This window comes from Stigmatopora nigra, chromosome 3 (assembly GCF_051989575.1).
Source record: "Stigmatopora nigra isolate UIUO_SnigA chromosome 3, RoL_Snig_1.1, whole genome shotgun sequence".
In the NCBI taxonomy this organism is placed as follows: Eukaryota; Metazoa; Chordata; class Actinopteri; order Syngnathiformes; family Syngnathidae; genus Stigmatopora; species Stigmatopora nigra.
In genome coordinates, this window is record NC_135510.1 from 11115683 (window position 1) to 11129273 (window position 13591).

General features: G+C 38.3%; 2 long non-coding RNA genes and 7 other non-coding genes across 15 annotated transcripts in view; 8 read left to right on the forward strand and 1 right to left on the reverse strand.

The window, feature by feature from the left end:
- Window positions 1-347: 347 nt before the first annotated feature.
- Window positions 348-1894, forward strand: LOC144194402 (uncharacterized). Its single transcript, XR_013325882.1, has 3 exons — window positions 348-651; window positions 1640-1711; window positions 1794-1894. It is a non-coding gene; the product is annotated as an uncharacterized LOC144194402 (long non-coding RNA).
- An 818-nt stretch (window positions 1895-2712) lies between these two features.
- LOC144194381 (uncharacterized) overlaps window positions 2713-13591 on the reverse strand; it is a 30622-nt gene continuing 19743 nt past the window's right edge. Inside the window, exons 5-11 of one of the 7 annotated variants that reach the window (XR_013325874.1) lie at window positions 7464-7539; window positions 7039-7111; window positions 4874-5543; window positions 4618-4703; window positions 3179-3251; window positions 2956-3112; window positions 2713-2783 (exon numbers count right to left, since the gene is read on the reverse strand). This is a non-coding gene — a long non-coding RNA (uncharacterized LOC144194381). The other 6 variants (XR_013325873.1, XR_013325876.1, XR_013325877.1 and 3 more) reach the window with 6 other exon arrangements.
- On the forward strand, window positions 5774-5845 carry trnad-guc (transfer RNA aspartic acid (anticodon GUC)). Its single transcript has one exon. It is a non-coding gene; the product is annotated as a tRNA-Asp (tRNA).
- trnad-guc (transfer RNA aspartic acid (anticodon GUC)) lies at window positions 5931-6002 on the forward strand. Its single transcript has one exon. It is a non-coding gene; the product is annotated as a tRNA-Asp (tRNA).
- Window positions 6100-6171, forward strand: trnad-guc (transfer RNA aspartic acid (anticodon GUC)). Its single transcript has one exon. It is a non-coding gene; the product is annotated as a tRNA-Asp (tRNA).
- trnad-guc (transfer RNA aspartic acid (anticodon GUC)) lies at window positions 6269-6340 on the forward strand. Its single transcript has one exon. It is a non-coding gene; the product is annotated as a tRNA-Asp (tRNA).
- trnad-guc (transfer RNA aspartic acid (anticodon GUC)) lies at window positions 6438-6509 on the forward strand. The gene has a single exon. It is a non-coding gene; the product is annotated as a tRNA-Asp (tRNA).
- Window positions 6607-6678, forward strand: trnad-guc (transfer RNA aspartic acid (anticodon GUC)). Its single transcript has one exon. It is a non-coding gene; the product is annotated as a tRNA-Asp (tRNA).
- Window positions 6763-6834, forward strand: trnad-guc (transfer RNA aspartic acid (anticodon GUC)). The gene has a single exon. It is a non-coding gene; the product is annotated as a tRNA-Asp (tRNA).

Below are 13591 nucleotides of genomic sequence, written 5' to 3' on the forward strand. Positions count from 1 at the left end.
AAAATAAGCATCGTTTTGATGAATTTGACATTACAGCAACACAGTTTTTATACATTTTAGACATTTATTTTTCCACAAAACCCAAATAAACGGGTTTGGAGGACAAAACACCTCTTAGGAGCGCGGTAAGCAACTCATCATTTTTTCCACTTTCAATCTGACGGGACAATATGGGCGTGGTTACGCATCAATGTGAAAGGACAATGTGGGCGTGGTTACGCCCCAATGTGACGGGTCAATATGGGCGTGGTTACGCCTGTTGTCGACGTGCGGAGTTAATTAAGTGCATGCGCAGTAACTTTTCCTTTTGGAAAGCTTTTCCCACGCCAACGAGGTAAGAAGTCGTCGAGCAATTCACTGGCCTAAATGCGTTTTTATCACGCGATCGGGAGATTTTTCAGCAATTAGTTGAGCCCAAAACGCCAACAAATCTCCTAGTTTAATGCCAGGTTTAACACACCGGCGCCAATTTAAGTCTGGGCTTCTTTTCTTGACCGGATTTGTGTCACATCATGTTACTGGTCAGCATTAGTGTTAGAGTCACGATTTGACTTAAAAAGCACGATCTCCGTTTTCTCTCCATTATTGAGTCGTGTAGCAAGACTTTGAATTTAATCAAACAATGCAAGGCATCCACCAACAGTTTCCTGGGTAAGTGTTCATTCTAGAATGAAATCCAGGGGCACGACTTAGTTCCTGTTGTTTTGTATGTAATCGTTTTCATTCTCAGTGCTAAACACCCATTCCCGATTTTGTAATTGTTCTGTAAAAATCATGTATCCAAAATTTAAGCCAACTTTCTCCTAGCAGTCACTGGTGTCAAAGTAGCGGCTCGCGGGCCAAATCTGGCCCACAGTGTCATTTTGTGCGGCCCGAGAAAGTAAATCATGAGTACTGACTTTCTGTTAGGATCAAATTTAAATGAAGATTATACATGTATATTATATTACCCCATCTTCCCCTTTTTTAAATCAATAGTTGTACTTTTTAATCCATTTTTTTACTTTTTGTGTTTTTAAGTTAAAAAAAGCATATTGTAAAATCTAAAAATACATTTATTTTGAAAATTGTTTTCCACGCTAATATTGAACATTTCCCCAAAATATTGTTTCCTTTTGAAATGAAAAACAAATTATTACAAGATATTTTCCCTCATGAAGAAAAAAAGCTCAACCATTTGTTTGAGATCTATAAAAAACTGAATATTTAGGGCTTTCGATGCAGTTTTTTTAAATCCAATTTAAATAGAAAAAAACATCTAAATATTTCAAAAATAGTACAGCTAGCGTGAAATCAAGTTGAACTTATTGCGGCCCGCGAACCAACCCGAATTTGACACCCTTGTCCTAGCTGTTAACCTGTCTGTATATTTAATGGCCTTGTCTGCAAAAGGGGAAATAGCACTCGCTAACTTATTCTCATTCTTTATCTTGATCATTTATTAGAATTCTTGTAAGATTTCTCTATGCTGTAATTCGTTGGCAGCCCCCAAATGCCTTGGTTAAATCAAGTTTTCACTGTTTAGCATCAAGATAAAACTACATCCCATTAAAAAAAAAAAAAACTAAGCCTACCTGTGGAATCTCCAGGCTGTATATATGCTAACTTGTGCTTTTTTGTGCAACTTTTCTCTGTTTAGCACCAAGATGCAGCTTTCGGTGTGCCTAGATCACTCTTGAGGTTACAGAAGGGGAGACTGGGACTGATCAAAGTAAAACTTAGCCCCACAAAAAAAAAGCTGAATCTCCAGTCTCTATATATTCTAACTTTTGCTATTTTCTTGCACGCAACAGGCCTGAGGTATCTTGGTTGCCCACTTGAAGATGTCCCTCTTGCATCATATGGTGTCTTTGTATTTCTGAATATCCAAATTTAATAAAAGCCTAAATCATGATGACATTTCACTGGCCATTCATTTCCACAGCTTTTTGACATGATCTTTAAGGTAAGAAGGTTGTCATTTAATGTTGGAGCAAGAATTCCAAGTGTTAATCCCCCAGTTTTTTTCCTAAATGTTATTTTAAGTGTTTATCCTCCTGCTTTTTCCAAGTCTTTATCTCCCTGCTTTTTTTAAAAATTATCTAAGTGTTTATCCTCATTTTTATTTAATTTTATCTGTTTATCCCCCCTGCTTTTTCCAAATTTTATTCCAAGTGTTTATCCCCATTTAATTTTATCTAAATGTTTATCCCCCTGCTTTTTCCCAAAAAAATTTCTAAGTGTTAATCCTCATTTATATTTAATTTTATCTAAGTGTTTATCCCCCTGCTTTTTCCAAATTTTATTTTCTGTTTATCCCCATTTAATTTTATCTAAATGTTTATCCCCCTGCTTTTTCCAAATTTTATTCCAAGTGTTTATCCCCCCCTGCTTTTTCCAAAAAAAAAAATTCTAAGTGTTTATCCCCCCCCCCCCTGCTTTTTCCAAAAAAAAAAAAATTCTAAGTGTTTATCCCCCCTGCTTTTTCCATTTTTTTTGTCTAAGTGTTTATCCCCCCTTTTTCCAAATTTAATTTTCTAAGTGTTTTTCCCATTTTTTTCCTGAGTATTTTCCCCACCTTTTTCTAAGTGTTTGTCCCCTTTTTCCAAATTTTATTTTCTAAGTTTTTTTCGAATGTAACATTTCAATGTGATATTAAAATGTTTACTTGTAAATAAAATGTTTAAACTTTGATTGTGACTTGCATCTTTTGTTAAAGACAAAACACATGCATACATTTAAAAGCTTTTATTTTGAAAAACTTGAATAAGATGAAGTAATTCCTCTAGTCACCAGCAGGAAATCTGGAAAACAGGAAATCAGCTTTTATTTTGAAAAAGTTTGTAGATAGGTTCCCGCTGGTGTTACAGCATCGTAAAAAATCGAATCTTCTCCACCCCCTGGTGGAATTCTGGAAAAACTGAAAAAAGGGAGGTTAGTACAAAGTTAGTTCAAAAAACAATGAGAAGGGCTCACCTTTTATTTTGAAAAACTTTAAAAGATGATGTAGTTCCTCTTGTCACCAGCAGGAAATAAAAGCCTCGGCTTTTATTTTGAAAAAGTTTGTAGATTGGTTCCCGTTGGTGGTCCAGCATCGTAAAAAATCGAATCTTCTCCACCCCCTGGTGGAATTCTGGAAAACAAAAAAAAAAAAGGTTAAGGCACAAAGTTAGTTAAAAAACCAATGGGAAGTGCTTACCTTTTATTTTGAAAAATTAAGGTGTCTGAGCCTATCTGTTCATTGGCAGAAAACAGGTCCCCTCTGGTGGATTCTGAAAAACCAAAAAAGTAGGTCAATACAGAGTCAGATGGAAGGGCTCACCTTTTATTTTGAAAAAATACATAGATTGGTGGTGGAATTCTGAAAAACAAAAAAAGAGGGTGAATTCACAAGGTCTTACCTTTTATTTTGAAAAAAAATCAGATATGTTCAGGCAGAACAAATCTATGAGTTTTTTCAAAATAAAAGGTAAGATCTTAGGAAATGTTTTTTTTTTTATTTAACTATGTATTGACCTAATTTTTCAGAATTCCAGCCAAGGGGAGCAGGTTTCCTGCCTATGTCAAGATAGGCTCAGGCAGAACCAATCTCGACATAGGCGGGAAACTTGGTCCCCCTTGGGTGGATTCTGGAGAGAGAAAAAAAAACTCAGGTTGGGGTGCCTGAGCCGATCTCTACAAAGGCAGGAAACCAGCTCCCCCTTGGGTGGATTCTGGAAAACAAAAAAAGGGGGGTCAATACATAAAGTTAAATGAAAAAAAACTCAGATTGGCTCTGCCCTGAGCCTGTCTGTACATAGGCAGGAAACCAAAAAAAAAAAGAGTGAAGGCACAATAGATTAAAGTACAGACTAGCACCGAAAGTCAAAATCTGACAAAACTACCTCCTACATCAAAAGGCAATATTAGAGTCTGCTGTAGACTAAAAAACAATCGTCTGTTAAACCTCGACGAAAATATCAGGATCTTGATCATGTGGTGGGAAATTTTAAAACACTTGACAGGGGCCTACAAGGTCAAAATAAAGCCTACTTCTGCCTCAAGTTCAGTCAATTATTTCAAATCCATTCATTCTTAAAAAATAAATATACAAAGAGCTTCTCTTTTTTTTATGTTTAAATGAGTCAAAAATGACACCTGCACTATTGTTAAATAAATCTGTTTTGTCAAAACCACATTTAAAACTAATATAAAAAAGGTCCAAGCCATGAGGTCTTTAAAAAGGTTAAGGGGCTCAAAGTTTATAATTTATTTATGTTCAGTTCCACTACATGGCAGATTTTTTTTTTGTAAGTTCAGAAAGATGTGAAAAGCCATATAGAAACTCACAAGCAGAAGCTACTCCTTCACTTGCCAGTACAGTTTTTTTTTTTTAATTTACTTCAAGAGGGATGAGCCTACTTTACAGTTTATCATTTATCACAGCCATGTCTGGTCTACATTAACCACGATAATCGAGGGATTACTATTTATTCCATTTTCAATTTGTGTGGGTGACTTATCCACAGTTTTTTGTCATTTAATTTTTTTTTTTGATTGTATCATGATGAAAATTGAGCCAATTGCGCAAAGCCCTGAACACTGGCGTTTAAATATTACACGGATAGGGAAAACCAGAACTATTAAAAAATGACTCACTATGTTAAGGCGTCGACAAGCTGTTCCTTTCTGGTCGTTTTGGCCACATTCTTGATGTTTCACAGCAGTCTGTGCTCGCCGAGTGACTGAAACACACAATGGAATGATTTCTTTTTAAACAGGGAGCGATCAGTAACACAATGTAGCCAATTTGTTTGCAAACATTTTGCTGTCTGCATACACATGGGGCTACATTGCGTCAAAAATCACTCTTAAACAAGAACTGGGGGTTCAAAATCCACAAATGACAACGTACCAAATGTGCAGCATAGTTCTGTGAGAAGTTTGGCAGCATTTCGTCGTCAAAACGTCACTTTTGAGCTGCTCTGCAGTGCACGCATGCCCATCCTGCCTCCTGGCTCATCAGCCATTTTGGGGTTTGACGTCGGCTATTTGAACTCTGGCCTCGGCCACGCCTCTTAAAAAAGGACACATAAGAAACATATATTTTTTTCATAATAACGTGCATTAGTCAGTATATGTTAATGTGGAGGGGCTGTAAATGCTTTTTGGTTGGACTTTAATACTTAAAAGAAAAATACATTGTTTTCATAATAACATGAATTGGTCAATGGGTGGGGCGAGGGCGGGGCTGTAAATACGTGTTGATTGGGCTTTCATACTTAAAGAATACATTGTATTCATCATAACGTCTGTGGGGGAAGCTGTAAATACTTTTTGGTTGGGCTTTAATCCTTTAAAATACAGTAGTATTGCACATTATGAACATTGTGATGACATGCACTTTGGTGTTTGTTTTTTACTTCTAGACATTTAAGTGATACTTAATACCTGTCAACCTCTTCCAAAAGCTGATTTCCTCGTTGGTATAGTGGACAGTCTCTCCACCTGTCGCGCGGAAGACCGGGGTTCAATTCCCCGACGGGCAGTCTCTACTTTTCGCGTCTGCTACACTCCCCCACATCCTACCAGTTAGTACATATTAGCTTTCTTCCAAATGTAATTGACAAAAGATAACAGCGACTTTCCTCGTTAGTATAGTGGACAGTATCTCTGCCTGTCACGTGGAAGACCGGGGTTCGATTTCCCGACGGGGAGTCTTTACTTTTCGCATCTGCTTCACTACCTCAAACCCTACCAGTTTGTACATATTTGCATTCTTCCAAACGTAATTGTCAAACCACTACAGCAACCTTCCTCGTTAGTATAGTGGACAGTATCTCCGCCTGTCACGCGGAAGACCGGGGTTCGATTCCCCGACGGGGAGTCTCTACTTTTCGCATCTGCTACACTACCTCATACCCTACCAGTTCGTATGTACTAGCTTTCTTCCAAAAAGACCACAGCAACCTTCCTCGTTAGTATAGTGGACAGTATCTCCGCCTGTCACGCGGAAGACCGGGGTTCGATTCCCCGACGGGGAGTCTTTTCTTTTCGCATCTTCTACACTACCTCAAACCCTACCAGTTCGTACATATTTGCATTCTTCCAAAAGTAATTGTCAAGCCACCACAGCAACCTTCCTCGTTAGTATAGTGGACAGTATCTCCGCCTGTCACGCGGAAGACCGGGGTTCGATTCCCCGACGGGGAGACTCTACTTTTCGCATCTTCTACACTACCTCATACCCTACCAGTTCGTATGTATTAGCTTTCTTCCTAACTTAAATGTCAAAATACCACAGCAACCTTCCTCGTTAGTATAGTGGACAGTATCTCCGCCTGTCACGCGGAAGACCGGGGTTCGATTCCCCGACGGGGAGTCTGCACTTTTCGCATCTGCTACACTACTTCATACCCTACCAGTTCGTATGTACTAGCTTTCTTCCTAACTTAAATGTCAAAACACCGCAGCAACCTTCCTCGTTAGTATAGTGGACAGTATCTCCGCCTGTCACGCGGAAGACCGGGGTTCGATTCCCCGGCGGGGAGTCTCTACTTTTCGCATCTGCTACACTACCGCATACCCTACCAGTTCGTATGTATTAGCTTTCTTCCAAACTTAAATGTCAAACCATCACAGCAACCTTCCTCGTTAGTATAGTGGACAGTATCTCCGCCTGTCACGCGGAAGACCGGGGTTCGATTCCCCGACGGGGAGTCTCTACTTTTCGCATCTGCTACACTACCTCATACCCTACCAGTTCGTATGTACTAGCTTTCTTCCAAAAGACCACAGCAACCTTCCTCGTTAGTATAGTGGACAGTATCTCCGCCTGTCACGCGGAAGACCGGGGTTCGATTCCCCGACGGGGAGTCTCTACTTTTCGCATCTGCTACACTACCGCATACCCTACCAGTTCGTATGTATTAGCTTTCTTCCAAACTTAAATGTCAAACCATCACAGCAACCTTCCTCGTTAGTATAGTGGGCAGTATCTCCGCCTGTCACACGGAAGACCGGGGTTCGATTCCCCGACGGGGAGTCTGTACATTTCACATCTGCTACACTACCTCATACCATTTTTCGGTGTGCATCAACGTGGGGCTTCAGCCTCTGGCCTGGAGACAGCTGGGATTGGCTCTAGCACCACCTGCGAACCCAATGAGCATAAAGCGTTTCAGAAAATGAGACAAGATGAGACATCTGGAAGCCCAGCAACTAGGGGAAAAGCAATGAAAGGAAGCTGACAGACAATTTGGAATTATTTGAAGTATTCATTGACAAAATATAATTGACATCAGTCTGTGACTATTTTTTTCTACGCCAGCAGAGAAGGCCGTGTAGGGCCTGACAGTCCACCACTGGTTGTAACAAGTTTTTAATCAAGACAAAGACCAAAAGAGAACTATAACATAATGATCTAAGAAAACAATCCAACAGAGAATGTAAAGGAATAAATTGCTATTATAAAACTACAGTTAGGATGAAACTTGTGTGTTTACCTTTATAAGCATTCAGTATTTTACCAGTTCCTGGACAGCATAACCATCAACACATCTATTTTCTCCAGCGCCTGCCCTAGGGGTGCAGCAAAATCAGAGAAAAAATATTTGAACATGTTTTAGTTTGATTTGCAGAAACTGTTCATCTTAAAAGAGGGAAAAAAATCCAAACTACCTTGTGCAATAATAAATGTTGTCCTCTTCAGTCACGCGTTATTTTATCGTGGCAAATGCAGACATTTTGATACATCTTTTGGCTCATTAGATATTCCAGTTGTGCTTAATGCTGTGGACAGCAAGTGTATGTGTCTACAAATGTCTATGTATTAAGTAACAATTCAATTTGGATTTCAGAGTGACATTAAATAAGCATTTTTTCCCTTTGATTGCATTTGGCAGAATAATGCTACTGAGGCCACCATGTTTAACTCCAGGCTATGTGAGCATAAATGGGTACGAGCTGCTTTGTATGCTTGATGTTAGGGTAATTGCACTTCATTTCAACTGGGAAAAATAGGATTCTCACGCTTTTTTGTGTGTGTTGGAAGCCCAGAAGGCAGTGCTCATTTTTGTGTATCTGTCTGCCTGACATTTAGATTTGCCTTTTAAAGATGGCATTTTTCAAAACAGGCATGTTTTCTACAGGCGAAAAAATTATTCTTTCACATCCCTATTTCTATTAAGTGACAGTTCCATCCAACCTGAAGCCCTTTACTTTCTATGGTAACAAAGATATTTCTTTTTCGTGTTATGTACAAAAATGGTTGTGTTTCAACAATAGTCATTATCAATATTGCCAAAGTCAACTTTCATCCATGCTAAAGATTTCACTGGACCTTGTCCTTGGAGAGAGAGTGAGACGTTACAGCTCATCTGTAGACACCCACACACTCGCACCCAAACAATAGTACATATTTGTCACATTAGTGTGAATGGTATGTCAAATAAATAACCTCTAATGACTATATCTCGATGGGGTTTGATGCCTGGTGAGAGAATGTGCTTGTCTCAGTGAAGAGTAATGATGTCTTTTTGGTGAACGACTGGCGTGTTCATCCTTGAATGACTCCTTTGTATTGCTACAATATTCCAATTACTGCTCTCAGGTGCCTCACAATCGACCTTTACCTACTCTGAAAATTACCATGCTATCACTAAATAATTTCCTCAACAAAGATGGTGTCGGGCATTATGAAATATTCAGAACTCAATTTTCTTGCTCAATCATACTTTTGTGTGTGCTGTAATTACATAACAATCCATAATGTAATTTATTTTGCGCGCTTTGGGATGTGGAAGCCAAGTATTCAGTGCAAATTAGAGGATGTCTGCATTGTGGAAGAATTTATTTCGTTCTTTCTTCTGAGTGGGATTATGAATGATGTTTTTTTTAATGGATCTAATAGATATATTTGCATAATAGTTGACCTGTTGTCAGCTACTATTGAGCCCAAAAGACAATCACACTGTACATCAAACGAATGGGAATGCAGAGAATGTTTAGCAACAAGTATTGCAATTCCAAAACCGTCAAATACTAAAAAAAAAAGCTAATTTAGCGATTATAACAATAGAAATCTATCAAGCTATCTTTGAATTAGTTATCAAGAACAAGATGGGGAAAAACATGCACTGTTACAAATATAGTTTTGCTAATTATTTTTGGATGCTAATGTCTAATACAACACATTTTTGAATCACATTTTAAACAAAAATTCACTGTAGTGCAATTGCCTTCTAATTATGCAAACATGTCAAGTTTTGCCTTTTCTACTCAGCATGAACACATGTTTCTTGTGTTTTACAAGAAAGTATTTCTTCTCATAAATATTTTTTATTTATTTATTTTTATTTATTTATTTTTGTAGCCTTTGTAAATTTGGAATGGAATTGTAAATTTGGAATGGAATTGTAAATTTGGAATGAAATTCAATGAACATTAAAAAAGGAAAAATTGCATCACATGTTGCAAAACCCATCTACTGTGTTAGTATTGTTGGGTAATGTAGTTTGATAATTTGTGTCTCAAATAGTGCTAATGTTTATAAAAAGGGACCAATCAATTGCAAAAAAAAGTTTCCCAAAACTCTCTGTTAAGCAAGACACTTTCTTTTATGAGAAGGTTACAATATTAAAGTGTTGCTGAGAAGAAGACACTGTTTTTGTTTTCTAAAAATGCTCTAATACTCTGCATAAAAGAGAAGGATTCTGACAAATTGTGCAGGGAAAGTGTGAAAAAGAAACTGTTTTTTTTAAACCTATGTAGAAATGTCTTGTATTTTTGTATCCTAGAAATCGTTGAATTATTTCCTGCTGCATGTATCAACATTAATTGCATCACCAGGATCATGGAATATTAATAAGTACAGTAATTCAGACTCATGTATTCAGTCTGAAGCTTATGATACGGCTCATTATAATTAAAGACTGCTTCGTCATTGTAATCAAATTCTACCGCCCTTCATTTGTGTGATATCAATTAGCGATGAATTTTCCATGCATTGGAGAATTCCCGAATACTTTGCTCAGAGGAGGTGTAATTTAAATGGCATCAGTCACTGTACCCCTGCATGAATGAGAATCATATTCACAGTCATATCTCTTGTGGCACATAGCAGTGGAGGGAAGACTGCTACAATTAATCAAATGTTATTATCAAGCTGATTATAATAGGAAATATAGTCAAGAGTCCCCCTTTCTACTTCAATTAAGAAGAGATTAACCAAATGATCAACGATGCTAATCTTGTTCAGCCTAATTGATCATTCATCTGATGATGAATGAAGCGGTGAAGTCAAATTTCAACATGAGCTGACTTCATTCAAAGTTCTCTATATACGTATCTCAGGCCTTTAAAATGTACTACTCGACAAAATAACATTGGGTGGACTTAAATGTCACAACATTCATGTTACGAATCGCTCGGTGGTACTTGGGCCATGCTCTATTAATTTGCAGTACTGTGCTCACTTTGTGTCATGTCTTCGCAGTGTGAGTCCCCTATGACTCTTACCTCCCAGACTCAGGCACAAGGGGGGCCCTAATTAGATTCTCATGTGTATTTAATGGACTCGCTTACTGTAGGCTTGTGAGAGAGCTCCGAGTACTGGATAGCAGTTCAATGACTGATGCATGGCTGGTCTTTCTGTACAACCCAAGGAGCAGGCATTTTTGAATTGGCAGCAACCATCAAGTCGTACTTCATTGTTCTTAATTTCCATGCTAACCTAATGGTCAATTTACCGTATTGTCACGACAATAAGGCGCACTTAAAAGTCTTGAATTTTCTCCAAAATTGACAGTGAGCCTTATAATCCAGTGCGCCTTATATATGGAATAAACAGAAAAACAAAAACAAAAAACCACCACTGTCGGATATTAAAAAACACAAATGCCTGAACTGAAACAATACTGTTAAATATGCAGATGCCATCTTAGTTTACAGAATCTTCCATCATATAGCTCCTCCCCCACTGCAAGATTTTATACAAAAAAATCCAAAACATCAACAATGGCTGGCTCTAGAGGTGACTGTGTAGTGAGTGCTTCATACCTGGAAGTCAATAGCAATTACAGTATTTTCACGACTATAAGGCGCACTTAAAAGTCTTACATTTTCTCCAAAAAAGACAGTGTGCCTCATAATACAGTGCGCCTTATAATACAGTGCGCCTTATATATGGAAAGTCATTAATAGAGGGTGCGCCTTATAGTCGTGAAAATACGGTACACAATTTATTGGAATATTTGTGTTCTTTCCACAAACTACTGAAGGTCAGGCAATGGGGAGGAGTTCGTGTGTTGTGTGTTACATTTTCTACTCTAAACCTGGAGCTGCAATTTAGTTTCAATGTGTCAAATATAATGGGAACAGTCGCACATAAATGGTGGATGCTTCTCTTCAGGGTCCACCCAAGTTTACCAAATATATGTGTTTTTGTGTAAACAATGTTGAATGAATTTAGTGTTGTAAAAATCTCTGAATCTGCAGGTGTTTAACTGTCTATGTGATAATGTGAATTTGAATAAGAAGCAACTTTTCAACCCTTTCAATGCTGTTTCCTAATAAGGACATACGTACACCTCACACTGAGGTCTTGTGATGGATGCGACCCCAGTGGTCAGCCCTTGACCCTGAAACCCACCAGGACACATTGACTAGAAGCACAATTCCCGTTAGCGTGCCGCATGGCCACATAAATTGGCCCTTGCACAATTTCACTGTCCAATTTGCATGCCCCCCTTTCATCAAGAGTGTAAAAGCTTCCGTACACATGCAAGCAGATGAAAATGAGACCAAATTCAACCTTGCAGAAAAATCCTCTTGACATACTGACAGATGGAACTTTTCTTTCCTCTATATGAGGACTATGGAAAGAGCAACGGAGAAAATGGAAGAGACGGCCTCCGTTGGGAGAAGGCAAGATAAAGAGGGTGGTGAGCCGGGAGTCTGGGTAGTTTTTATCTGGTGGGCAGGGAGACTGTGGCGGGTGGATCTGTCTCTGTTAGAGAGAACATGGCCCTGTTATTAAAGCCATTTATCACTGGCTGAATATTCCCCCTTTAATAGGCTCTGTCGTTAATTACCTAACTTTGTCAAGAGGGGGAGTCAGGGGCTCTCTGTTCTCTTGGCAGGCTGACACATACATCATCCGCCCACTACCACCCCCCTCCTCCTCCCGCACAAAGACATTTAGATTATAACATGCTCTTATATGACACACATCAACTGCTGTCACTCTTCTATTGGGTTTCGTGTTTTTCCTCGTTTTTTTTTCTTCCAAAAATGAAACATTTCTAAGCAACAAACAGATACACCTGCACTGGATATGAGACGCACTGGAAAAAAAATGTTCTAGGAAGTTTTTCACTCAGGAACTAATTGTATATTTTTTGTTCTTTTGGGTTAGAATCATAATTGACTGCTGGATTAATCAATAGTTAAGAACTCGGTTTCATTGTTGTCTATTGTGACTTGAAGAAGATGCTTTACTTCAATCCATTGTTGATCCAAAAAGAACCCACAGGTTAGCACATTCACCTCACAATTTTGAGTTCATTCATTCATTTTCCGAACCGCTTATCCTTACAAGGGTGCGGGGGGTGCTGGAGCCTAACCTAGCTAACTATGGGCAGCAGGCGGGGGACAACACCCTCAATCTGTGGCCAGCCTATCGCAGAACAGATGGAGACGGACAACCATTCACGCTCACACTCATACCAAGGGCCAATTTAGAGTGTTCAACCACCTTACCCTTGATCTTTTGGAATGTGGGAGGAAACCGGAGTACCCGACCCAAAGTCAGCCAGATTAGGCTCCAGATAACATGACTCTAGTGAGGATAAATTGTACTTAGTATAAATGGCTAATAATAGTAAAGGAAATAATGACCTTATCTTCTGGTTTTGGTAGTTTGTTTCGTCTTGATTTCCTGTGTTTCTTTTCCTTGACTTTTTTCTTCATTATTGTATACAAGTAAGTTGACATTCCTGCTCATTGTGTTTCATCCACTTAGCTTTTTTAGTGTCCTGTCCAGGTGGACCTTTTTTCTTCTATTTTTCCTTCCTTTCTTCAGGTGATTAGCGTTTTTTTTCTATTGTCAACTATTCAATCAAATTACACTGCAGATTTGAATATTTTTGTCGGATGAATAGATTTTCTCCATTAATAAATGTTACTAGTTCATTATCTATTGAATGGCATAGATATCATAAATTAAACAGTATATTTATTAATTAATCATAAACTCTAATAAATCTTTTCTCATCTTAAATCCCGTTCACCATTATTCCAACATTCAGATGGTTGTGATCCAATACAAAAAATAACACCCACATTATTCCTTCTTATTTGTTGTGGCTTTCTATGGGATCAAAAAAAAAAAGAGCAGCTCTATTGGAAATGTAAGTCACCCACGCTGACACTTTTTGTTTAGCTGTTACTACCTGTAAATGAGATGTGACAAAGGGGTAGAGAATCTAGCAGCATTGCTCCTCTTCCTCTATACAAGTAGTGTTGCAAATGAGTGGATAATTTATAGCAAATGTATTTTAAAAAAAAAAACAGCAGTTGTAGAGTGATTAGATCTGTTGCTGGGTATAAATGTAAGTTTTTTTCCCTCCTTGTG